Source organism: Aythya fuligula, chromosome Z, assembly GCF_009819795.1.
Source record: "Aythya fuligula isolate bAytFul2 chromosome Z, bAytFul2.pri, whole genome shotgun sequence".
NCBI lineage: Eukaryota > Metazoa > Chordata > Aves > Anseriformes > Anatidae > Aythya > Aythya fuligula.
The window spans coordinates 15,406,850-15,432,295 of NC_045593.1; the positions used below are offsets into that span (position 1 = coordinate 15,406,850).

At 43.6% G+C, this 25,446-nt stretch overlaps 1 protein-coding gene across 1 annotated transcript in view; it reads left to right on the forward strand.

Annotated features, from left to right (window-relative positions):
* Nucleotides 1-876: 876 nt before the first annotated feature.
* Nucleotides 877-25,446, forward strand: part of GHR (growth hormone receptor) — a 137,666-nt gene continuing 113,096 nt past the window's right edge. Inside the window, exon 1 of the mRNA XM_032205528.1 lies at nt 877-920. The gene's annotated coding sequence lies outside the window, so the exon portion shown is untranslated. The remainder of the gene's footprint in view (nt 921-25,446) is intronic.

A 25,446-nucleotide genomic window follows, 5' to 3' on the forward strand; every position in this document is an offset into this window, starting at 1 on the left:
TGAAAGTGTTGTTAGGCATTGGAACGGGCTGCCCAGGGAAGTGGTGGAGTCACCATCCCTGAAGGTCTTTAAAAGACTTTTAGATGTAGAGCTTAGTGATATGGTTTAGTGGAGGACTTGTTAGTGTTAGGTCAGAGGTTGGACTCGATGATCTCGAGGTCTCTTCCAACCTAGAAACTCTGTGATTCTGTGATTCCTCAGCCCAAACCCGGGAGACGGCCGGGTTCAGACCGCGGGGCAGCCTGAGGTGGCTGTGGGCAGTGCTGGTGGCGGCGGTGGCAGCGGTGAGGGTCCCCGTCCACCCTCCCGCCGTGCCCTCCGCCAGGACGCGCTGCAGTGCGCCGCCTCCTCCCCTAGACGGAGCCGCACGGCCCCGCTCCTCGCCTGGCCTGGCCTCGCCTCACCGCCCCGGCGGCCATCGCCGCTGCCGGGGCCCCGCCGCCGGCCCCTCCCCGCGGCCATGCCCCCCCCTCCCGCCGCCGGCCCCGCTCCCTCGCCCCGTCCCCCCCGCTGCTGACGGCGGGCTGCCGCGGCCATGGCAGGGGGAGGGCGACGAGGAGCAGGAGGAGGAGGAGGAGGAGGAGGAGGAAGAGGAGGAAGAAGCCGCTGAGTGCAGGCGGAGGGGGGGGTGCAGCAAAGTGAGTCCTGGCCCGGCGGCGGTGAGGGGCGGCCCCGCTCTGCCCGCCCGCCCTCCGGGGAGGTGGAGGGGGGAAGGAGGAGGGCGGCGGCGCTCGGCGCGGCGGCTCCGCTCCCTGCCCGCGAGTCGGCACCGGCCCGGCCGAGGCAGCGCCGTGCCCGCCGGCGCCGCCGTGCCCCGGTGGGGCCGATGGCGCCCGAGGCGCGGCGGGCGGCGGCCGAGGCGGCGGAGGCGGCGGCGGCAGCGGCAGCGGGGCGAGCCGGGGGAAGTTTGTGAGCGGCCGGTGAGTAGCGAGCGGGCAGGGGGCTGCCCCGGGGGGGGGCTGCTCCCCGCGGGGAGCGGGCAGCGCCAATTTGCCTCCCCTCCACCCCCCCAAAAAAAAAAAAAAAAGAAAAGAAAAAGACCGGCAGCGACCCAAACCCAACTTTTTTCCGCCCGGTTATGCGTGTCGGTGTGTGTGGTCCTCGGGGAGAGAACCGGGGGGGATGTTGATAAAAGCAGGCGTAAACACGCGGTGCAGAAAGGTGCTGGAGGGGGGGGCAGTAGGAGATGTTTTATGCTTTCGGATGCAGCAGGAGCGAGGGTGAAGCAGCTAAAAAAGAACTGCCGCCCGAACCGCATCCCGGGCTGTAAATCCCGTGCACCTCTCAGCGAGCGTTTGGGCAGGAAAAACTGAAATCACCCCCCCCCCGGAGGAGCAGGTAATGCAGAATCACCCCTGAAACGAGGGCTCCCGGGGGCAGCACAGGCTGGGCTGCTCGCACCGGTGCTGAAAGTGCCGGGCAGGGAGCGGTGCGAAGGGGTTTGGGTGAGTTTAATGCCGTGCGCGTTTGGGGGCTGCTGTTCGCCACGCCGAGGTTGCAGAGGGCTGCCAGTGAGATGTTTTGTGGTTCCCAGCGATAAAAACGAGTGTTACTGAAAAGTTTTTCGGGCAGCTTGAAGTGTTCAAGCAGGAATGCAGCGCCTTGCATCGCCGCTGCATCGCAGCCGGGCAGCGCCGGAGTTGCTGCTCGCTTGTTAATTCAGGACGTGAGCGTGTTTTAATAATTACGAGGGATTTACAGACGAGATGGTTTGCATGGCTTCTCCCAGGAGTCATTTTGAAAATTGCCCGTGAGTGGTACTTTAATTACATTCACGAAGACAACTGCTGAAACTTACTGTAACGCACGCAGAAGTCCCGGATACCTCACGGCTGGATATTCTGGAGCCAAATTCTCGCCGTACGGTCGGTCCCGCTTTGTTTCCGTGCCTGCGATCCGTCGTGCTGTCTCCCGGTGCCGGTACGCTCACGCTGCACCAAGCAGCACCGTGCAGCCCTATAAACCCGGGGGCCCCGCAGCCACCATTGCCTGCAGCACCCTGCACCCAGCGAGTGCACTGGGTGCACGGAGCTGGGCTCTGCCCGTCCTTGCTGGCCGAACGGGAGTGTGGCACTGCGGGTGAACTCCCGCGCCCGATCCCAGCAGGGAAGGCTGAAAGAAATCTTTGCTGGAAATTCACTTATTTCTGGGTTGGTACCTCTGTGTTCCATGGTCTGTATCGGTCCCTTTAGCCCCTATCACTTACAGGGCTTTTTTTCCCTTGACTGTACGTGTGTTTCTTTTCTTGTATATACATTAAAGATAGGCCTTACTTCGCTAAAAGAAAGATGCCTTTTGCTTCAGAAATCGTGTGTTTTGTTTTGTTTTGTTTTTTAATCAAACTGAGCATTGACTTTGCACTGCTAAAGGGAGCATCGAGATGAATAAATGTAATATTTTGTATCTTATTTGAAATACTAGACTCTCATGGACAAAATAGAGGCTGGGAATACTTGTCACTAAGCACAATAATAAAATAAAAACTATATAAAATAAAATAATTAAAAAAAAAATAGTTTATCAAACACAATAGCACCTGCACTCAAGCCAGGTGAAGCAACTTCCATCTTAAGATAGGTGTCAGAACAATTTCAAAGCTTTGCAAATAAATAAAAATATTAGTAACAAAAAGAGGGGATAAAGTGGTTGGGGAAAGGCAAGGCAAGGGTAACAGCAGCGCAGTAACAAGTCCACACAGGAGTCCCTGAACAACGGTTTTGCTAAAGGGTCAGGTTCCTCTTAACTAAAAGGATCTTGCTGATTTTTTCATCACCTATTGATTTAATGGAAGGATGAATCTTTGGCCCAGCAGAGTTGGGGTGGTAATTGCAGGAAGAGGGCAGCGTGAGGAAAGCAGGCAGAGAGCAGGCACCACAATAGTGGTGAAGGCAAAAGGCTGACGCAACGAGATACCAGCTTGGCAGGAAAAGATTTATGTCAGGGCTTGAAGGAACACTTTGTGCTCCAATTGTAATCACAAGGGAAATCTTTCTTTACTGTATACAAATCCCAAGTTAAGTTCTTGATGTGAGGTGGTTGTTTATTTTACACATCATTTCAATTCATGAGAGGTGTAGCAAGCGTCGTTTTACCAGAGCTGGTTCTCAGTGTAGGAGATGTGCATTTTACTAGTAAATTATAAAGGCTGTTTCCAGACAGAGGCAGATGTTTTCCATATCATATATGCTGCAGATTATGAAATCAAAATACATCTAAGCATGATATTTTATTGAATGTCTATTTAGAAAGCAGGTTTTTGTTGGAAAAGGTAGTCATCACCAGAAACTTTGGGCTTTTCTTAACAAGCTAACACAGACTTCAGAAACACTCTGCAGTAGCAGGGTGTTTTGCAGTAGGGGTGGACTTGGTGTTTTACCTGAACAAGGTAATGTTGCTCACTGCAGTGTGCTCTGCAGCACAGCCTTCTGTCCTGCTGCATGGAAGAAGTAGTGGTGATGTTTTGTGGAAGGGAACCGCAGTGTGTGAACGTGGTGATAAGGGCGAAGGAGAGGGAACGGGACTGTATGGAAAGCTCTGGAGATGTGGTGGAGACAACAAACTCTGCGTGGGGAGTGTGGATGGGAAGAGGTGGAGCTCCGGTAAATTTTGGAGAAAATCTAAACCTCTCTGCATTGAGAGAATAAGCACAGTGCTCGTTGCTCTGGTGTGGAGGGAGTTATGCTCTCCTGTCTCACCTCCTCTGTAGTCATTTGGAGAAATGCACCGTGTTAGGGTATGATAGTGCTGGACCTGCTAAGCCTGTGGATCAAGCACTGAGCACTGTGTAGAGTACACAGTGTGAGAAGTCAAACTTAGAGTGTGTGAAGATGCTTCACCAGCTTTACACTCATTAAGGAAAAAGATTTCTGTCTGTGATTGCTTAATAAGCTTATGCTTTTAATCCCAGAACAAAGATGATATATAAATATGAATAATCAATTCCTTTTGGATACCATTTAAACATTGGATAATAACAGGGAGATAATTAACATTTAGAAGTCGAAAAGCTGTTTGAATACTAAAAGTCCATTGCAGTCTTCAAACTCAGTTTGTAAGTAGTCAGTCCAAACATAAAGTAATATTTCAGATGCTCCACAGGGTAATTTTGTGCAATACAGGTTTGTCAGCAGCTAACACATAACTCTGTGGGTTAGTTGGAAAGAGCTGGTTTATTAATAACAGCTCGGTCTCCTCGCCATCATGTTGCATCATTCAAGTGTTTAAATTGAGCTTGAAGTTTGCCTCCTTCAGGAGAAAATGAGATTGGTAAAACATGGCCCTTCAGTAGGAGAAAAAACATATTCTGACCTGTTGTCAGGAGTTGATCAAGCACAGCACTAAGGGTTGATTTGCTTGTACCCAGGTTTTTCTGGCTTTGCAGCCCTGTGCAGCCTGATGCATGCACTCAGTACCGCAGCTTTTACAGTGGCAGCAGCAGTTCAGGTGTGATGAGCCTACAATTTGGGGAGGACAGAAGTACTTTTACCTGTTTTTTCCCAGGTAGAAACGTTGAACAGCTGTTTCCAGTCTTGGAAATCCACTGCATCTGTGAAATAGTGTTTTTGTTTAGATCCACGTGGGCTGGCTCTATATGTCCGTATGTCTTCAGGATGGATGCATTGTTGGCAAGCTGTAAATAGAAATCGTAGGTGCATTGATCACTTCTGTGAACAGATGCCTAGGTACTCCAGGGTGCAACAGTTTTGTGTTTTGTTCTGTGCATAGCTCATCTCTACAACCTTATTGATACACCTGAACAACTCCTTTTGTGTCTATTGGAGTGTGGGGAGTGGATGGAGATAGTCTGACTGTAGAGTTTGTGGGCTGTAAGAAACACAGGGAAAGAACCAACGCGTTTTGTTTGAGCTGTCTCAATTATATGAGTGTGCTTGTCAGTTTTTGCTTCACTTCACAAACTGCGTGCCTAATTGGAATTCCTAGCTGTTCCCTAATGTTCAGGTAGCAGCCAGATTTCTGCTATATTTCATAGTTGTTTTTTTGTTTCCTGCCTTTTTCATTCACATATAGGAGTTTGTCAGTGTTACCTTGAGAAGGAATTGGTGCAGTGGGCTTTCCTTTACTGCGTGACTGCAAATATTGTTTGAATTTGGTACTGAATGCATATTAAATTGTGTTTGCTCACGAACAATGCTATGAACCTCCTTTATCACTTGTAATTATTTTGAGTGATGTCTAGTATATTGTGTTCATCCAGAAGAGCTCAAACTGTTTGGTGTTTTGACTGTTCAAGAGATTGCTTGTCACTTCACGTAACGCTGCAAAAAGGGAATGAAGGAGTGTAAAAATCTGAGATTCCTTCTAGATTATGGTTCTTGTCCCTCGCTTTGGACAAGTTGAAGGTGCCTGAATGTGATGACATGTGGGGCCAAGCTTCATCTGTTTTGCCTGTAGGATGGAAGGTCTGGCATAGTGATTGAGAGGAGGAGAGCAATTAGAAGTGATGAGCTGGCGTATCTTTGCACATGATTACTGAGAGTAGTCGTAGGAAGAAGATATCAATATCTTAGTTAGAGCAAAACGTACGTCTGGGGAATGCTAGGGAACTTGTACTTACCAAAAAATAAAATAAAATCAAGAAAACTACGGCTTTTGAACTCACTTGATGATCTTGAGGCCTCTTCCAACCTAGAAATTCTGTGATTCTGTGATTCTGTGACTGCGACAGTGTGAACTCAAGCACAGAGCAGCTCTAAGGGCTAAGCCAAATGTTAAGTAAACAGCACAGAGCACAGCATGGTCAGGACTGCGAGGCTCTGCACGCCCATCTGCACCTCCGGGCAGATCAAGCCTTGTCAGCTGTGCTTTCTCTGAGGTTTCAGCCTTCCTGGTTGATTTTCTGTGTTAGTAGGGCACTTTGTAGCTCCATGCTTGCTTCAGTGAGTGGAGCCACTATAAGGAACGATTCGCAGCACGCTTTGGGAAATCCTGCCTTTTATTCCCAAATTCCTGTGCAGAGCTTCTTGGCTCATCAACACCTGTAACCGAACCACAGGCAGCCAAAACTTCTCAGGCTTTTCTTGCGCTTGTTCCAGACGGCGCTAATCTGCTCGTCCAGCACGCCTCAGTGAACTCTTCGCACCCGCGGCTGCAACGCTCCTGCAGCAGGATGGGAGAGGGATTGTGAGAGGCGGCATCCTGCGCTTGTGTCCGTGTCCGGCCTCTGGAGAGCGGCTGTGAGTCTCAGGGCTCGTTCGAGCTGGGTGGTGGTGGCACTGCTCAGCAGGCACCTGTTACGTGATACGGTCCCTGCCAGCTCTCTGTAAGCAGGCCAGCTCTGCGGGTGCAGGACAGCTTGTACTGCGCGGGGGAACCGTAGCCTGGGACAGGGAGAAATGTCCCCACAGCCTGCCGGAGAGGAGGGCTATTTTTGTGGGCACATGTGATGAGCTCCGGTATCTTCCAGCACCAAGGTGCGTTCAGCGTGGGTGGCCATATCAGTTCAGAAGCCATTTCAGAAAAAGCACTCGCTTCCCTAGAAGCAGCCTGCACCTCCCTACTGCTGGTTTCTAGTGAAGTATTTTGCTTGAATAGCTACTTTACTTGACATAATAGGTAGCTTTAAGAGAATGGATTTCTTTGATTGCGCAGGGTTCAGGCGCGCTTTTTTCAGTGACATGTAATTTCTCCACCACGAGGCGTGCACAAGTGTGCTAACTGCAGAGGATACTGTCCGATCGCTCTTAAGGCTTCGGCTGACCACAGGCACAGCAGCTGGTGGCATCAAGGGAAGTGGCATTTACCTGCTTGAGTCCAAGTGGTGCGAGCAACCTGCCTAACTTGCATCGGAGCAACAGGGACTGCAGCATTTGCGTGAGGAATCTTTATACACCATTGATTTTTTCAGGCTTGTTGTGTGTATCTGTAGATCACATCTGTCATGTGTGGACGTGCAAGGGAAATAAGCCATACATTGTGCACTCATGTTTTTGATACAGCTTGTGACATAGGTGAATGCATATAATGCCAGGATGGGAAAAGCGATGCTGTTTACTGTTGTGCCTGTGCATTTGTTTTAGCCTATTCTATATATTTTTTTCACAATTATAAATAAGCTAATGTTTTACTAGAGTAACAAAATAGATTGTGAAAATGATTGCAGGACCCATTTCTTCTCTTCTACTACTGTATACCGAGGACTTTCTCTTTAAGAACCCAAGGGAGTTCTTTATGGATCCAGTGAAAATAAAAAGTACATCTATCAGAAAGAAATAAAGTATGATTTAGGAAGAAAGTCTCTCCTCGTGACTTTCATGCTGTGCATTAATTGTTCACTTTAACGTTGAACAACAGAACAAAAACCTTCATACAGAAGCAGTTGTACTGTTTTGTATGCTGAGGTATGAATTTCAGATGTAATTCAGTTTTCGAAGAATTCTGTGCTATTGCTTGAATGTTATTTCAGGCCTAAGGTAGCTGTGTGCCTCGTTAACAACGGAAGATCGTAGAGCTGAAGAGGGAAGAAGTTTTCCACAACGGATGAGCATGTCCTAAAGGTGTTTCAGTTTGCTAAATCATGCAGAGAAGGAAAGGCAGTTATAGTATGAAGGATCAAAAGCCAGGTGCTGAATATAGATTGTGGATAATTTGTGAAATAAAGGGGAATATGAGTAAGTAGAAAAAACAGGACATGAAAGCCTGGGGAGTTGGTAGATGGTACTGGAAGTACTGAAGTTATATACTCTGAACTCCTGTTGTACTACCTTAAGGTGAAGGCTAAACAGCACAGGACCAATAATTAGAAAGCCATGTTTAAGACTAAATGTAACGATTTGTTTAAGGGTGTTTGAGATGGCTTGAAACACACCAAAAAAAAAAAAAAAAAGAAGAAAAAACAACAAACAAAACACCCCAAGGTGATTTAAAAACTTGATTGTAACTTGAATGACATCCAGAAGTATATTTTCTTACTGTTTCTTATTTTTTCTTACTGAAAAGACTGTGACACTTTCCTGGTAGATCTGTGGTAAGAGTAGAAATGTTTGTTTTGCCAGAGGCTTGCACTGTTGTGCTTTCCAAATGGAAAGCATATTGGTTGCAGTGTTGTGCAGGAGCCTGTCAATGCAGCATCTTGTAACCAAACACAGGGAATGGAACAATGGTATTTATGCATCAAACAACTGATGTCTTTCACCAACTCATTTTATATGTGAGCAGTTGGTACACACAGTTTGTTCATATTGCAGCTTTCATTTCATTTCCTGATACTGAAGCGTGAAGAAACTGAAGATGACAATAAACATGAATGACTGCCACCATTTGTTCTTAAGGCTGAACCAGGTTTCTCTTACCAGTTAGTTATTACTTCACAGATTTTTTAAAACTGAATTTAAAAGGTTCTTGCCAAGGTAACAGATCTGACACAAGGCTATGATGTGGTAATACTGTCCATATGAAGCAGAAGTGTACCCTTACTGGCAAAAAAATCATCATCCCTCCCAGCAATCAGGTCTCAAACACATGAATGGACCAGGTGTCTTGAAAATTAGTCTGAGATGTACATGCGTTCCCATTCATGCAGCCTTGGCTGTGGCTTCTGGGTCGACCAGCTGCCTGTTCCTCTTGCTTTTTGCTTGCTCCGTTAGGAGTGGCCAGGCTCCTGGGCCCCTGGAGCCACAGACCAAAGCCTGAGACTGAGAGCTGAATATGCTATGTCACATAAATTGTTAGTTAATTTTGAAACCTTAAACACTTTTAACAGGGGTGTGAACTCTTTTATACCACAGCATATTTAAACATACTTCATATTGTCAATTTTCATGGGTACCATAGGTTCAAAGGCTGTATAGAATCAGAGAAAGGTTTGGGTTGGAAGGGACCTTAAAGACTACCTAATTCTGACCCCCTGCCATGGGCAGGGACACCTACCACCAGACCAGGTTGCCCAAAGCCCCATCCAGCCTGGCCTTGAGCACCTCCAGGGATGGGGCAGCCACAGCTTCTCTGGGCAGCCTGTTCCAGTGCCTCACCACCTTCACTGTGAAGATTTTCTTCCTAATATCTGATCTAAATCTCCCCTCTTTCAGTTTAAAACCGTTACCCCTTATCCTGTCACTACACTCCCTGACAGAGTCCTTCCGCAGCTTTCCTGTAGGCCCCCTTTAGCTTTTGGAAGGCTGAAATGAGGTCTGCCCAGAGCCGCCTTTTCAGGCTGAACAACCCCAGATCTCTCAGCCTGTCTTCATCAGAGAAGTGCTCCAGCCCTCTGATCATCCTTGTGGCGCTCCTCTGGACCCACCATGTCCTTCTTGTGCTGGGGGCCCCAGCCCAGGACGCAGCACTCCAGGTGGGGCCTCACCAGGGCAGAGCAGAGGGGCACAATCCCTTCCCTCCACCTGCTGCCCACCCCTCTGTTGCTGCAGCCCAGGACACAGTTGGCCTTCTGGGCTGCAGGCACACACTGCTGGCTCGTGTTGAGCTTTTTGTCCACCACAGCCCCCAAGTCCTTCTCTGCAGGGCTGCTCTCACTGGTTTCTTCTCCCAGTCTGTGCTCATGTCTGGTATTGCCCCGACCCAGGTGCAGCACCTTGCACTTGGACTTGTTGAACCTCATCAGGTTCACACGGGCCCACTTCTCCAGCTTGTCCAGGTCCCTCTGGATGGCATCCCTTCCTTCTGTTGTATCGACTGCACCACTCAGCTTTGTGTCATCTGCAAACTTGCTGAGCATGAACTCGATCCCACTGTCTATGTCATTGATAAAGACACTAAACAGCACCTGTCCCAGAAGAGACCCCTGAGGGACACCACTTGTTACCAGCCTCCACTTGCACATAGAACCACTGACCTCTGCTCTCTGGGTGTGGCCTTCAAGCCAATTCCTTATCCACTGAATGGTCCACCCAACTGGGTGCAGCCAGTTTTACACAATCATGGAATGCCTTAGGTTGGAAGAGACTTTAAAGACCACCTAGTTGCAACCCCCTGCCATGGGCAGGGACACCTCCCACCAGACCAGGTTGCCCAAAGCCCCATTCAGCCTGGCCTTGTGCATTTCCAGGGATGGGGCATCCACAGCTTCTCTGGGCAACATGTGCAAGTTTCACCCTTGTGTAGTCTACCATGATGGAAGTCATTAGACCTATTGAGTATTCTGTGGAAAAACTACTATGAGTTGGCCAGAGAGGGGAGGAAGTACTGCATTCAAACTTTGCGCTGTCAGTGTCAATATTGACTGTGAGGAAGAGGGCAGATTATTTACAGAGGCTTCCACAGCTGGTTTTTGTGTCATCTTCTGAATGTTATTAAGCAGTCACATTAAATAGTGGACACAGCCAAATATCAGAATGGTGATCCACTGCTTACTGAACACAAAGTCAATGCATGGCTTAGAAAATATGTGGAAGGACTGACAGAAGGTTCTTTTAGAGGACGAGCAAACGATCTCTAGCTCTTGCCACATCATTGTGTTTTGGAAGGGTGGCTCTGGAGGGCAGTGTCAGAGTGCTGTGTTTGTGATGTTACTTAATATTCCAGTTGATTGGTATTTTCTGAATGTTTTTGTGCTTTGATTACTCCTGTAACAATACAAATAGGTGCTTTTAAAAAACGTTATTAAAATTCCCAGACAGAAGCAGTGCAGTTGTTCGCAAACTGTGGCTTGTGGAGCACGTCCAGACAATGCACAGAGAAGCCAGTTCTGGGAAAGTGCTGAGCTGTGCACCGCCAAAGGAAAAGGCAGCCGTGGCTTCAATTGCCCATTCAGCAGTCTGCAGGCATAGCTGCCTTGTGTTCCTTCCCTGCTGCTCGCTTGCTGGCTTGCTGAGCAGAAATTGAAATCTGCCTTAGAGTTTGTGGAATTGTATATGAATTCAGCACATGCTTCCCTGTGATGCCTGCAGAGAAGAAGCAGCGCATGATAAAGGCCACACGATAGGGGACCTTAAGAGAGTGGAGCTGCAGAAGGTGGTGGAGGTGTGGCACTGGAAGAGTTGGAAACCAGCTAATGGAGAATAGCAGGAAGCCTGAGCAAGCAACCAGATTCGTTACAGCAGTTATTGGACAAAAGTAATGCATCTTCTGAGGAAAGATGGGTGTTAATCTGCATCTTGTTCTGTTTGTACAGTCTGTAGCACAACTGGCTGGCAATCACTTGTAGGTGCTATAACAACGCAAGCAGTTAATAACTTAAAAAGAGAAATTCAGACATCTGAAAAGCAACAGTAAAATAAAAAAAAGAGCCAAAAGTACATTGAATTTTAACTGTGCTTCCAGGTTAGCATTGATTCTTTAATTTGTATAAGCTTTGTGGGATATGTTAAGGGACAGAGATGCGTACAGTTTAAAGTTCTTCTAGTACTGTAAATCACGGACGGAGTGTGTGTACTGCTGAGTGAACAGCACAAATGTTTTTGGATGTTCTACATTATTAATAGCTGCTTTTTGGCAGCTTTGGCCTTGGGCCTTGACTTTTGACCCCTACTGCTCTTAACTATTCATTCCTTTGTTTTTTTTCTTTGCAGAGTGCTTCAGCTAGTACAGAAAAGGACTAGTGCCACTTACTATGTTGTTTTGTCACTCCCAACAGTAAAAACAAACAGATTACTCATGTTCTCTCCACTTTTTCTTAAGACCTGTGTGCCTCTGGTGGGTGAGGGATGATGGTTTCAAAACTGTGTTGGTAACTCCTTTCTGAAGAGCAAAGCAGGGCCTAACTGGTAGGGAACTCTCTGCTGATAGCATTACAAACTTAGGTTATGTTTTACATGGCATTAGTATTTTGTGCCATTGTTTGTCTCATAGGTCTATCCATGGACATCAAAGGTTGGCTGCTTTTCTAGCCCTTGCTACCAGCAATTCACTGGGTAGAAAAGTCACTTCATTTTGCTAAGTTTAAGAAAATGTTGAAAAAGTAAATAAATGCCATGTGAGCCATTGGAAATAATTATCTTGGGACCAGGAAGACCCACAACAAATGTTCTTTCATCTTCAGTTCTTAGTACAGTCTGGCATTGAGAGGTTGTGAAGGAAATTCAAAATAAGTTTTGCCAAGATTACTCAGTGAAATTGCTTGTTGCCAGATGCTGATGCTGATTGAGAGGGAACAGCAGCCACCACTGGGGGAATTTGTTTTCTAAAATTACTCAAAGTCGATACCAATCCAGTTGTTCTAGGAGTTTATTAATAGTTTGCAGACTACCCGACAGTTTGAATGACAAGCAAGCAGGTAGTGGAGATGCTTATGAGCAAAGTGTTTCTCATCTATCCTGATAGCTGTGGGAATTCCTGCAGCACCCTTAATTGGGAAATTTAATGTGGCTTTGAGAAAGAAGTTGTAGAATAGGCTGTAGGACTGGAGTGAAAGATTCGGTCTGTATTTCCCAAGCAGTAGCTCCTGGAAGCAGTATGCTTCTTGTGGCTAGGAACACAGCCATATTCCTGGCCGTGCCTGCATAGCAGGCTCAGCAGCAAGCTCAGAAAGACCTCAGCCAGACGTGAACGTTCAGAGGATGCTTCTAGTGCTGTGCTCGTGGCACTGATTTCCAAACTGTGGCAGAACCACTACAGGAATCCTGTTGGGTTTTGATTTTGTTCTTTGCTTCTTTGGAAGAGGGGAATACTTGATGAGTGTTTTCAGCGTTGTTTTGAATGCATTGTGCTCTCTGTGCAGGGTTGGATTAGTATTAAGCCAGGTTCTGCTTGTGTTTTAAGGATAATGTACCCAACCCAAGATTCCAGGGATCTAAAAACAGGCTATTCCTTTTGTTCAAGCCATTATCGGGCAGTTGCGTGAGATGAAAGATTTACATGAATTAAAGATGTGTGGCAGAGTATGAAGACAAGCCATTAAAGTTATCTCGCTGCTGATCAGACCCCTTTAAGCAGTTTCTTAATAAAGAAGTGACAATCCAGCACTATATGGAGTAAATGTATTTAATTGTTTCAATGGTAGGTGCAGCTAGGAGGAATCTAGCATCCTGTCTGAAGTCTGGTTTGTTGATTATTGTATGACCCAGTTGGCAGCAAGCCTGCCTTGTGAGGCACAGGACAATAATATCCTTCACAGCTACTTTGCTAAGTAATTGGAATACACTGCCAGTATTATTTGGGACAGATATGTATTGGATAAGCCATTGCTGCCAAGTTGCATGATAAAAAGAATTCTTTTTTCCATCATAAAACTTTCCTGCACTGTTCATCAGCAAGCCGAGATTGAGGAACCCTGCTTCTGGTAGGATTTCAGGGAGAGTTTCTAGTCAAAGGTGAAGATAAGCTTGTCCTTTTGCTCACTAACAAATCTGCTTGCTCCATGCTGTACTAGAGCTCTTAAGCATTTGCTCAAAATCCTGCATTGTTGTCTGAAAATTCAGATTATGATGTCAAGTTTAATCAAACAGTGATTTTTATAAACTCAGAAAAAGTTAACCAAACGATGCCAGTAGATACATGATTATATAGATAATTTCTAACTGCAGTCTCTGCCAGGTGATGAACTATCTGCATGAAACGATCACTTCTTCACCATACTCAGAAAGGCTAAAATTATCCTTTTGGGAAAGACGGGAATCTGGTAGACTCCAAGTGCAAACCAGTCTTTTTCTGGAGGATTACCCATAGGCTCTTAGAGATGCTGGTTCTCCCGTTGCAAAATTAATATAAGCTCCTGGTAAGGTTGTTTCGATCTTCTTTCTTCTCCTGTTTGAATTTCTCCATCACTTGAATTCTTCCTGAAAAGTAGATTGGCACAGGTTCTCTTATTTTTCAAATTAGTCATGTCAGCTATGCATAAAGGAGCTAGAGCAAAAGCACTGCATATCCGTTGTTAAGTGTTTTATTTTCCGGACTAAAAGCTGAATACTTTCAGTTCACATGTCATTATATGCCTGTCATTCTTAATTACTTTCTGGCATGTTCTTGGGTGTTTTGTAGACAGGAAAATATATTTGACTTTTTTTAAACACACAGCTGAAATGCTTCCATAACTGTAGGCTAAAAAAAAATATTCTGTGAGGCTGAGAACTATAGGGAAAAAATAAATGTGTGGACATACTAACTTCTTAGTGCTTTGTCTCTTATTATCAGTAATCACTTTGCTCTGGAGGATTGAGACTGATAAATTTCATTTTTGGAAATTGGTTATCAAGCACATTTGGTTATTCAGAGCATATAAATGTATGATTTTTCCATGTAGGTATTTTGTATACTGCAGCTTGTGATTTTTTTGATTTCTATATAGCAGGAAAATGTGATCTTCACATTCCACATTATGTACACACAAATTCATAAGCGTACGTGTATGCAGAAACAGATATACAGTTCTGACTCTTGATACACATTCAGCGAGCTACAGTAACTCTCCTGAAGCTATTGGTAAATAGAAACTCCATCAGTGAAAAACTGACAATTTCCCAGCTGTGCTTGCCTTTGCTTCATCGGATTTTATTCTCTTGACTGTCAATTGGCAACTTGACTGCCCCGATGATTTGCTGGAGTATAAGGAGCCTATTATTTCTCGAAAGAGCTGCAGTTTCTGAATCCAAAGCTCACTCTTCAGAACTGCCACAGTTAAGAGAGATGCAGCTTTGCTGAGCTTGTTCCAATATGCAATCTGCCTAGGATAGTTTCAGAAACGGAATACACCCAAAGACAGTGGATGAAGATTAAACACACGTATTCTGTGTAGGATTAATTTGTTCAAGGGGCTGACATTACTGTGTTATGTAGGCAGCAATGTGTGCTGCTGCCCAGAGTGCCTGAGCTGCTCTGCTGCTTGGGAGCATTTCTCACCTGGGTCAAGCCAAGCCAAGACTCTTCTCCCCCTGGGAAAGGTGGCTGCGCCCTCTCCCACGTAGAATCCTGCTTCCCAGTCTTTGCCAATGTCAGCACAAACCATTGTGCAAATGTCAGGTGGATCAACTTGCATTTTGAATCAACAAACTCATATACCCATATAGGAGGACAACAACAACCGTGACCTTTTTCATCCAGGTCATTGAGCTGATGCAACGTCTCCCTCGACTCTTGATAGCAGGAGGGATTGGGCATCTGTGGCGATGGGCTGCCTTGTCACCAGGAGGGGTGTCAGCTCGTTCTGGCAGCAGACCATAGCCATGTTGGTTTTGGTTAGGCATGGGGATGCTTTTTGACAGCCCCACATACCAGGTGCCGCCAATCTTGCTGCAGAGCCAGGGTCAGAGGCAGACTTCTAGTGGTTGGGCTCCATGTGCTGCTCAAAGAGAGATGCTGGGCTTTATTCTCCTATCAGCTACTGCAGGAAACTGCAAGGCGGCCCAAGATCCTGCTTGCAACCATCGAGTGACCCAAAGGGTCATGTATCCACAGCCAGGGGATTTGAGAGCTCTGCAGGCAGGGCATTGCCATCAATAACAAACTTTAATTAAGCAGGGATGGGCAGATGCAGCAACAAATGGGAATGTGGCCTAATAATGCCTGCTGTGTCTGGGTGATGTCATAACTTTGCTATTTTTGTATTTTGGTGTTTCTAATTAAGAAATCAAGATTTTCTATTTAATCCACAATATTGTCACACATCTACGTAATTTTAGCACTGAGGTGGTTTCCATTCCTATGAACCATTACAAAAAACCAGCAGAACTTAACCTAAGAGTGTGAGTTGATACCAGTTTGTTTGTGTTGTTAATTATAAACGGATCTGGTACCACCTGTGATGATAACTTGCCGGAGACAACTTAGCTCACAACAGAACAGAAGGGATACAGTAAGCACCTTTCACATGCTCCGTGCCTCTGAGGATGTTAATCACTCAAAAGAATAGTGCAAAGACTTGGAGGTTAGTACAGTTAACCATTGTGCAGCTTAATTTCTTCTGTGAGACGAGCAAGTGCATGTTGGACACCTGATTGGACTGGTGTTGGGTAGGTATCCACCAGAATCATACGCTTTCTCAAAATACCAAGTGTCATTAGGCCAAGACTTCAGTTGCTGAAGGGTACTTATATGGTCAAATATTAAACATCTGCTTTAAATACCTCAGTTATTAGCCTTCTCCGAAGACTGTATTGGCTGTGATAAAACCTAAGACCTTAATTCAGCCGAGTTTAGTACTTGAACCTCAGCGGTACACACAGAATTTCCTTAGTGTGCACTGCCTGCTGTGATAAACAGGAGCAAAAACTCTTGCCTCAGGTGACAATAATTTATCACTCATACAGTGTCATAACCATGGCTAGCAGTTCACTAAACTATGACAGAGAAATATAAAGATACCTGCTCTGGAGGACTGGCTGGTTGCATTCGACTGCACTCAGGAACAGCAGGATGATTTACAGTACATAATAAAACAAATGTAATCACATGCTTATTACTTGTGCTTTTAACACATTATTTTTTTGTTGTCACACTCTATGTATGCCTGTTCGAATCTGATGCTCCCTGATATTAATTGAATGTTTATGCCTTGCTAAAATAGCTGAAGGAAATTTTTTTTTCCTGAAATCTCTGGTTTTAAGTCAGTTTTGAATGAAGCCTGATGATATCAGCGAAGGAATTGAACAGTAAAGGAATCTTTGAATATTGAGTTTAGATTGCAAGCAATTAGTATTTTCCGTGCAGCAAATTATATAAGCTTTTCATTATGAGCTTGCCCTTGACTGGATAAGATAAAGCAGTAATTTAAAAAAAAAAAAAAAAAAGTTTCCAAGAAACCAAGCCAGTTTATAATTTTGAGTTGAAGTAGGCTAACAGTGTCATCTCTTACAAGTAGCTGTGGCTATTTAACTCAGATATTTTAAATAAAATGATTAATTCTGAAGCTTCATTTTAATGGAGTCAAATGAAAAAAAATAGTTAAACATAAGTAATTTCAAATAAGTTCAAGTAGTAAGTTTAAATATTTTCAAGTGCATTCAAACAATTTAAAATGGATTTTATTTTGTTTTGCATAAAGGGTTATGGATTGACTAAAAATAAAAATTTCAGTCCTCCTTTAAAAATACCTTCCAGTACAAATGGAGCCAAGTGAATTTTTTTCACTGTGCCAGAATGATCTGTTGTTGAACTGTTTTTTGCTGTTATGCTGTCTTCTGCCAGTTCTCTTTTATAGAGAAGCTAGTGTTTTTATGATGTTTACGAAGGTATTAAGATGCCTTTATGCAGATAAAATTTTACTAAATGAGTATTTACTGATGATGGAGACTGATTATGCAAGATAATAATGATAAGATAATAATGTCAGATGAGGTTTAGGATGTTGGTAATGGTACCACTAATGATTAAGTGGTAGGTACTGAGCGGACACTTTATGTTTCTCTTTCTTCCTCTGCTCCCCCGTGTGTCTTGCTTCTTTCGTAAGCCAGATACCATTCTTTCAGTTTTCTCCATTGGTCAGTTTTTCGTATCTGTATTGCTGTCTTCTGCATGCTCTTTGGTTTGTCAGTGACCTCTGCATGGGGAAGCTGCCCAAATGTGACGTGGTGTTCAGTAGTACCCGGGAGAGGAACAATTAATCTCCTGTCCCATTAATGCGTTACAGAATTACTCTTGCCTTTGAGACGATGACATCGTGTTGTTGACTCACATTCAGTTTGTGGTTTACTCCAAACTCCTCTTCCATTATAGGGCAATTTAAAAAAAAAAAAAAAAAAAAAAAAAAAAACATTTGTTGGTGGTAGCATACTGCAGTCTAACATTTAATCTTATAATAAAACAGTGATAAAAACTGTCTTGCATCATGGAATTCCCCAGATACAATCACTTAAACCCTTGTGATTTGAGAGATCTTACTCTTTTTTTTTTTTTTTTTTTTTTTTTTTTTTCCTTATGCTCCAAACCAAAGGTGTTTTAGAAGAAGCTTCAGCCTGAAAAATGCTTTACTGAAGTAGACAAAATCCATCTTTATTTCCATGTTAGGGGTGGTCAGAGCAGATTTTGCTGAGGATCTGGACAGCTTCCACCTCCTGCATTAGCATGACATTGGAGTTCTGCCTCTGGCACTGTCCTGTGTCAGAGCAAACGTTCGAAGTCCTGTTTGCTTTGTGGTCAGTAAAGATCCCAACACTGCTTTTTTCATGGATTAAGGTGATAACTGTGGTGGCCAAACTAAGCTTCTGACAGTATAGTTTCCCCTTTGGTCTTAACTGCTACTTATAAAACTTTGCAAATATAACTACTAAACTGGCAGGCAGTTTTCTTCAGCTACATGTTGAGCCTTTCTAAGAGCTTTTGCTCTCCCTGAGGTTTTATTGCAAAATGAAAATGTTCTCTTTGTCTCTGGCATGACTTCAGATTTGTAAACTTTGTTAACCAAAGAAATATTGAGTTCATATTCCAAAATACTTGGAATCTACTTGTTGACTTTTGGGTACATAGGGCCATTGCTCTCACTCAGCACAGTTTTGCCTTTAAACTTCCGGATGATCCCTGTACACATTTTCTTGTTTATTCCCTTTTCTGTCAGAGAGCTCTTTCCTGGAAAACCCAATGCGAGCACGGTTTCCAAACTGTGCTGAGGGTGATCATTCACTTTTGCTATAAGAGCTCTTGATGGGATGGATTGTGGACGTTTTGCACGTTTGCACTGAGTTTGTATCACTGGAGATGGGCATATTTGGATTACCAGCAAGGATGAGTGAATGGGATATATACCCAAAGAGGAAGATTGGCAGGTAGGAAGTGGGAGCAGGGTTTAGCAAGGAGATTCTGCCTGTAGGGCAAGTGGTGGGGGGTGGTGGCTGGGAGGGGCTGTGTTGGAGAACACTTGCCAGTGGTGATCTACTGACCTTCACCCATTCTCCTTGGCACAGCTTGCCCCCCTGCCCTCCAGCCTGTCTCCTTCCCCAGGACATCACAGCTTCTTTCTTCCTTTAAAGTTGACCTTGACTGCACATGTGCTGAAAGGTGAGCTCCCACTGAACAGCCTGGTTCTTTGTCTTGGCTGGATTCCCAACCCAGGTGCTGGATTATTTCATCTTTTTAATTGTTATTTTCTTGGCTTTGTGGGGACGGGAAGGACAGAAGGCAGTGTCAGATTATAAAGGCTGATTTACGGAGACTTTGAAGGTGGAGCTGCTCTGTCTTGAGGAGTAATGCTTTGTTTGTACAACACGAATCAATTTGCATTCCATTTTCACCATAACAGCTCAGATACAATTAATCCTTACCATGGGCTACTTGGATGAGTACTGTATATTCAATTGAACTTTTTAACCTCCTAAATGAATCACAGAGAGAAAATTAATGCTATTTATATTTAATTATACATTTGCAAACTGGGCATGAGGGGAGAGTGTACACAAAAGTGATGTTAGCCTTTACGTTCAAGCTAATTGAGGGAAGCCTGTTGTCTTTGTGAGGGATGATGAGTATAAGCTTCTGCTACAGTCAGTTGACTGTAAAAATCGGGTTGCTTTTTAAAATGGACACTGTACACTTGCATGTTGTGAAACTCAGTTATGTTAAAAAATGCTTCGTGTGAGTAAAGCCTCCCTTTCCTGATTGGTCCTGTTTATTTCTTGATAGTTCTATCTTCAGAGGGTTCAGGGAGCTGAGAGGAGATGAATGCATCTGGTAAGACTCACTGTGTTTTACGCCCTGTATTCTTCCGTATCTATTTAGCACCTTTCTAGACACTTGATCATACATGTCACTATAAAATGCCTGGAGGCATTTTATATTCAGAGTTGCAGCAAGCCTTTATCTTGCTTATGATGCACGTTTATAGCCTTACTTGTTGCCTCCAGAATTTTGCAAATCCTGAAGGTTGAAGCCCCACAGAGAAAAAAAAGAAAAAATAAACTGATTTTTTTAAGCACAGTTTTAAGCCAACCCAGTGAATTTTGAATGCCTGTGGTATGCTTGACAAATCAAGTAACTTCTTAAAGCAGTCCCATTCACTGTATTTGGTATATGAATGCCTCACATACTTAAACAAGGAGAGTAGAAACAGAATCCTTCTCTACATCTTTTCAGCCCATCAGCAAAATGATTTACAGATATAGAAATTGTATATTAGAGAGAAAAATGACTCATCAGAAATACCGGTCCTCTTCTCTTTCTCATCTTCGATTATTTTCATCATAAACCGTGGAGTGGTCAATGCCTGTCTGAATAGGACTGAGGATGTGAGATAGGTCTCAGAAGCCAGAATATTTTGCAGTTTTTACCGTCCTTCCTTTGCTGCATTTCGAGTTGCCAGCTTTAAACATGCTAAAGGCTGGCAAAGTTTAATAACTGTGAAGGATGTTTGTCTAGTTTATGCTAATGTTTCATTTACGATACACTGCCTTTATTAAGCAAGAAGGAGGAAAAATGAACAAATAGTATTTTATCTCATTTCTGAAATTGTTAGCATGAATGCGTATATCCCACGCTAGATGATGACAATGAACTCCCTGGAAATATTAGAGTTGCTCTCCATTAAGAAATGTGCAGTGCTGCACCTAATGAAGCAGCACTTAGCTTCGCTAATGTTGCGCTGGAGCAATACAGAGGTTCTTTTAACACGCAAGTGAATTCCCAGAACTCTTGCTTTGTAAATAAAGTCTGTTCCCAGAGAGTCCCAATTGATAATGACAGTTAATGTAATACCTGCTGGCTAGGCCTGGCCTTTGCTAAAAGAGTTCTTTGAAACTTATTTATTGATTGATGCAATCAATTTAGTCCGTGTCCGTCCCCCCTCCCCCAAACAACAAACAACCATTAATTTGGCCTCAGTTTTTCTTTAGTTGATGGGGTGAGTGAGGTTAAAGTCTCAAAGACCTTGCCTACGTTTTTGTTTGTGAAGTACTTGGTGATTTTGACTTTACATGTGATTATAGCCCTGGGAATTACTATTATATGAATATTAAATAAATGTAATTTTCTGTACAGGTTGACCAATGGCTACCCAGAAATAGAGGCATAAAAGATGCCTATCTCTCCATGTCATCAGTTCTTCAAAAACTAATTCTTGGCTATTTACCTGTGCAGAAAATGGAGTTTAGTTACAAGGCTGAGATGGTTCTCTCCATGTGAACAATATATTAATGCATTAGAGGAAAGCATTCCCCTCTGCGTGCTGAGAGTCACTGATACTTTCCCCTTGCATGCTGCTGTACAGAGATCAAGTACTGAATGTTTGCCCCATGGTGCTGACCTTAGCCAGCTTTCCTGCTGTGTCCAGAAGTGATGGGAGTTGTGCTTTGATTTGCAGGGATCCACAGGGATACCCATAGCATTCCCTTGGAAGTCAGAGGATTGATGTGATTGCTGTTATCAGAGAATGGATAATGCTAAACATAAATCATCTAGTGGTGACATCCATCTCATGTTTTTTTCTGTTTCCTCTCTCTTTGTATACATTTTGGTATATAATTCTGCATACTGAATTACTTAACTGTTGGCAAGTAAAAAGCTTTTAAAGGGAAACATGTTTTTATTCTGTCTTTTTATACGTTTACTTCAAAAATGACACTGTTATGAATTGATACACCTTGTACTGGGCACTCTACGAATGCTCAGTGGAAGATATGATTTGTTATAAATAAGCTGAAAAATTAGAGTCCCTGAAAGGATAAGTGAAAAAAGAATTAAACAATGATTCTTAGTAAAGATTTAGTTAATAGATAATTATTATTCTTTATTGCCTAGTGTTGTTTGCTTTGTGCTTCTGATTGATTTTGAGTCATTTTTAGAATGTATGGCAGTGTCTTCTTTATGCTGTACCAACAGGGGAGATGATATGCTGTGGGAAAACAGAAAAGAATATATATAAAAAATTTAGCAGGAGATTTTAGTTGTGGTGGCAGTGAAATAAAGTGTAAGCAACGGTTTTTGGTGAACTAGGTCATGATATTACTATGCCCCTTTAAACTCTAGTAGTTTGTTCCCTCATTCACTCCATGCATCCCTGCTTTCTTTTGGCTTGACAGTTGTACTCTGAACTTCTGGTTACAAGTTTATCAGGTTGTTGGACAATCTTCCTGTTCTTGATCTTAAAGGAAACAGAGTTAGAGTGGTTCAAGATTTATAGCTCTACATGTGCTTTACTGGTGACTGATCTGCACAGTGGAAAGAGGATGCAATTGTAAATGTTTCAAGGGACATGGAATGCAATAAAGCAATTCAACCTACAGCAGGTCCATAAAAAATTAAGCATTATTGCAGTATGCTATAGAAGCCTTGTCGTGGTGGAGGCCGTCATAAAACATGCAGGACAAATTACACAACCTCCTCTTATTTTGCCATTACTTGGTACAAATAATAACAATTATTAAGCACTTCTTTCCTAGCTGTTGTTACAGACTAGTATTTTAGTCCCAGCTTGTGGGGAGAAATATGATTAATAAAAAGTACCCTACTTTGTAGAAAAATACTTCAGATACAATAGAAAATTATAACATTTTGTACAAATTTGAACATGCCATGGACTTACGGATTTTATAGACTGTTAAAAGGCCTGTGTTTTGTTTTTTTTCCTTCTCAACATTTTCAAGTTCTGCAGATTGTTTATCCCACAACATTCTATTATGGACCTCCACATAGTTTTGATCTTCATAAATAGTTTCCGTTTGAGACTTTATCTCTGCTGAAAAGGGCTCAGTTGCTAGTGTGGTCAACAGTTTTCAAAACTGATATGGAAACTTGCATTTTTCTCAATGTGTCAGGAATGATTTTGTCATTTCCATAGTGCCTTTCAGCAGCACTTCATTAGGATTGCCTCTTGACAGCAACATGGGATTGTCCCAATGTTAAGCAGGGCCAGGCAGTGCTGGCCAGCCATGTGCTCCCCTAGTGCAAACATGCATCCTCTCTGGCCAGGAATATTTCCAACAAGTGCTTTTTCTGAGCACTGAGTTGTTGTAGAGCCAGTCCGTCTTGTGAGATGTACCAGTCCTTTTGCTTCTCCTGTGCCACTGAATACAGAGATCAGTGTGGCTTCAGCAAGCAGTTCGTCAAAACCTTTTCAGGTTTGTGTCATCATGGGTGAAAAGGGACAATCATCATGAGTCCCATTAGTGGGGGAGGGAATATGCGCACAGATGCTATGGCCAGATTGGCCAAGGATTTTGAACAGGAGGAAAGCCTTCACTGGAGATCTAGTGTGAAGAGCAGAAGACAGAATTTTAAATTCAGTTTGGTTTACTGAGCAAATGTTCCGCTACGTTTCTGTGCCAATTTTTTAGGGTTCCTGCTCAATTCCTAATGAAAACGAGTATCAGCAAGAAAGCCTGGGGACATACAGTCAAAACTCGTGCTGTTGGTGATACGCTGGTCCCAGCTGGGACCGGGTATGGTTAGTCCTCTTGACAACACACACAATTTATTACTGCGATTTTTTTTCTCTAAATCTCTTCTGAATCGTCAGTCACCTGTGATTTAATCTGTGGGGAGGGGCGTGGAATGGAGACACATGGGGGTGGTGATGCCGATTTGTACCTGCTGATCTCACCAGATCAACACTGAAGAAACAGGGAGGGGGGCTATAATTAGCAACTGAGTAACTGAAGTACACTTGCCTAATATTGTTGCTAATTCTGCATATGGCTCTCCCTTTACTTAGTTTATTTAACATTGGTTTTCAAAGGCTTGCTCTGAGAACTTTTTCTGTGTGAAACCTGGACCCAGTTGTCCCAGAAAAAAGTTTGAATCCCCTGTTCAAATAGACAGCGTGCTAGAGATAGTGTACTTTTTTTTTTTTTCTTTCCTTTTTTTTTTTTTCTCCTCTCACTTCCATTATGTATAATTTGGCTTGTAATTATTTTTTCTAAAACCTGGCCCTGGAGGTTGGCATGGCTAAGAAGTGTTGTGTAAGGTGTCCTGCAATGTCATCTGGATTGCTGCTTGGTGTATCTTGCTCATGTACTTAACATTAAGGTTAGATTAATGAGAGGGCTGTTTAATTAAGAATAAGGAGTTAGCTGCTGTTATTATAGCCAGTGATCATCTGGGCATTTTCAACTAATACCTAATTTTCTCTCTATTTTTGCAATTCTTTTTCTTGGTGAAAGTAAAAAAAAAAAAAGTCTTAAAACCAAACAAACAAAAAAAAAAGGACAGTGTGCCTTCAATCTCATCTACACTATTCCTGTTGATCAAGTTAAAAATTTGAAGTTTTAAAATCCTGCCCAGATTTATTCTGCAGCAACCTCCAATACCCTGCACAACAAACATATTTTTCTTTAATGAAAGACAGCATAGTTCAGTGTACTTTTAAAATATATTTCCATTTGCAAGGAGATCATAAAGAATGTGATTATGACCCAAGAAGTTCTCTTTTTTGAGTAGAAGTACCTGAGTACCTGCATTTTTTTAAGTCAGTTGTTATACAACAATTTCCTAATCACACAAAACTACTCTTTTTAATGGCTTTCCAATAGAGAGATCACCAAAGATTTTATTTATTCATTTATTTATTTATTTATTTTGGTGCGTATTATACTGTGTAATTGGTTTCTGGCAGTATCAAGCCAGTCAAAAGTATAACGTAACAGTAACATAATTAATCCTTAAATGTTACAATTCAAGTTTAGCAAGATCAGCTTTTATTGAACCTCATACGTAAAAACAGTATGCTGTGAATTGTGTGCTCTCCTTGGTAATGTGCTGTAGTTTTGCCACTCAGTGCAGCAGAATCACAGAATCATTTAGGTTGGATAAGATCTCTAAGATCAAGTCCAACTCTTACCCTGGCACTGACAAGTTTACCACTAAACCATGTCCCTAGGCACCACATCTATATGGCTTCTGAGTACCTCCAGGAATGGTGACTCAAGCACTTCCCTGGGCAGCCTGTCCCAATGCCTCATAACTCTTTCGGTGGAGACATTTTTTCTAATATTCAACCTAAACCTCCCCTCACACAACTTGAGGCCATTTCCCCTTGTCTTACCACTTAGTGCTTGGGAGAAGAGACCAACCCCCAGCTCCCCACACCTTCCTTTCAGGCAGCTGTAGAGAGCAATAAGGTCTCCCCTGAGCCTGCTCTTCTCCAGCCTAAACAACCCCAGCTACCTCAGCTGTCCGTCATAAGACTTGTTCTCCAGACCCTTCATCAGCTTTGTTGCCCTTCTCTGGACACGCATCAGGGCCTCAATGTCCTTCTTGTAGTGACGGGCCCAAAACTGAACACAGTACTTGAGGTGCGGCCTCACCAGAGCTGAGTACAGGGGGACAATCACTTCCCTAGTGCTGCTGGCCGTACTATTTCTGATCCAAACCAGGGTGCTCTTGGCCTTCTTGGCCTTGTGATCACACTGCTGGCTCATATTGAGCCAACTATTGACCAATACCCTCAGATCCGTTTCCACCGGGCAGCTTTCCAGCCACTCTTCTCCTAGGCTGTAGCATTGCATGGGGTCGTTGTGCCCAAAGTGCAGGACCCGGCACTGAGTCTTATTGAACCTCGTACAGTTGGCCTTGGCCCATCAGTCCAGCCCATCCAGATCCCTCTCTAGAGCCTTCCTACCCTCAAGCAGATCAACACTCGTGCCTAATTTGGTGTCATCTGCAAACTTACTGAGTGTGTACTTG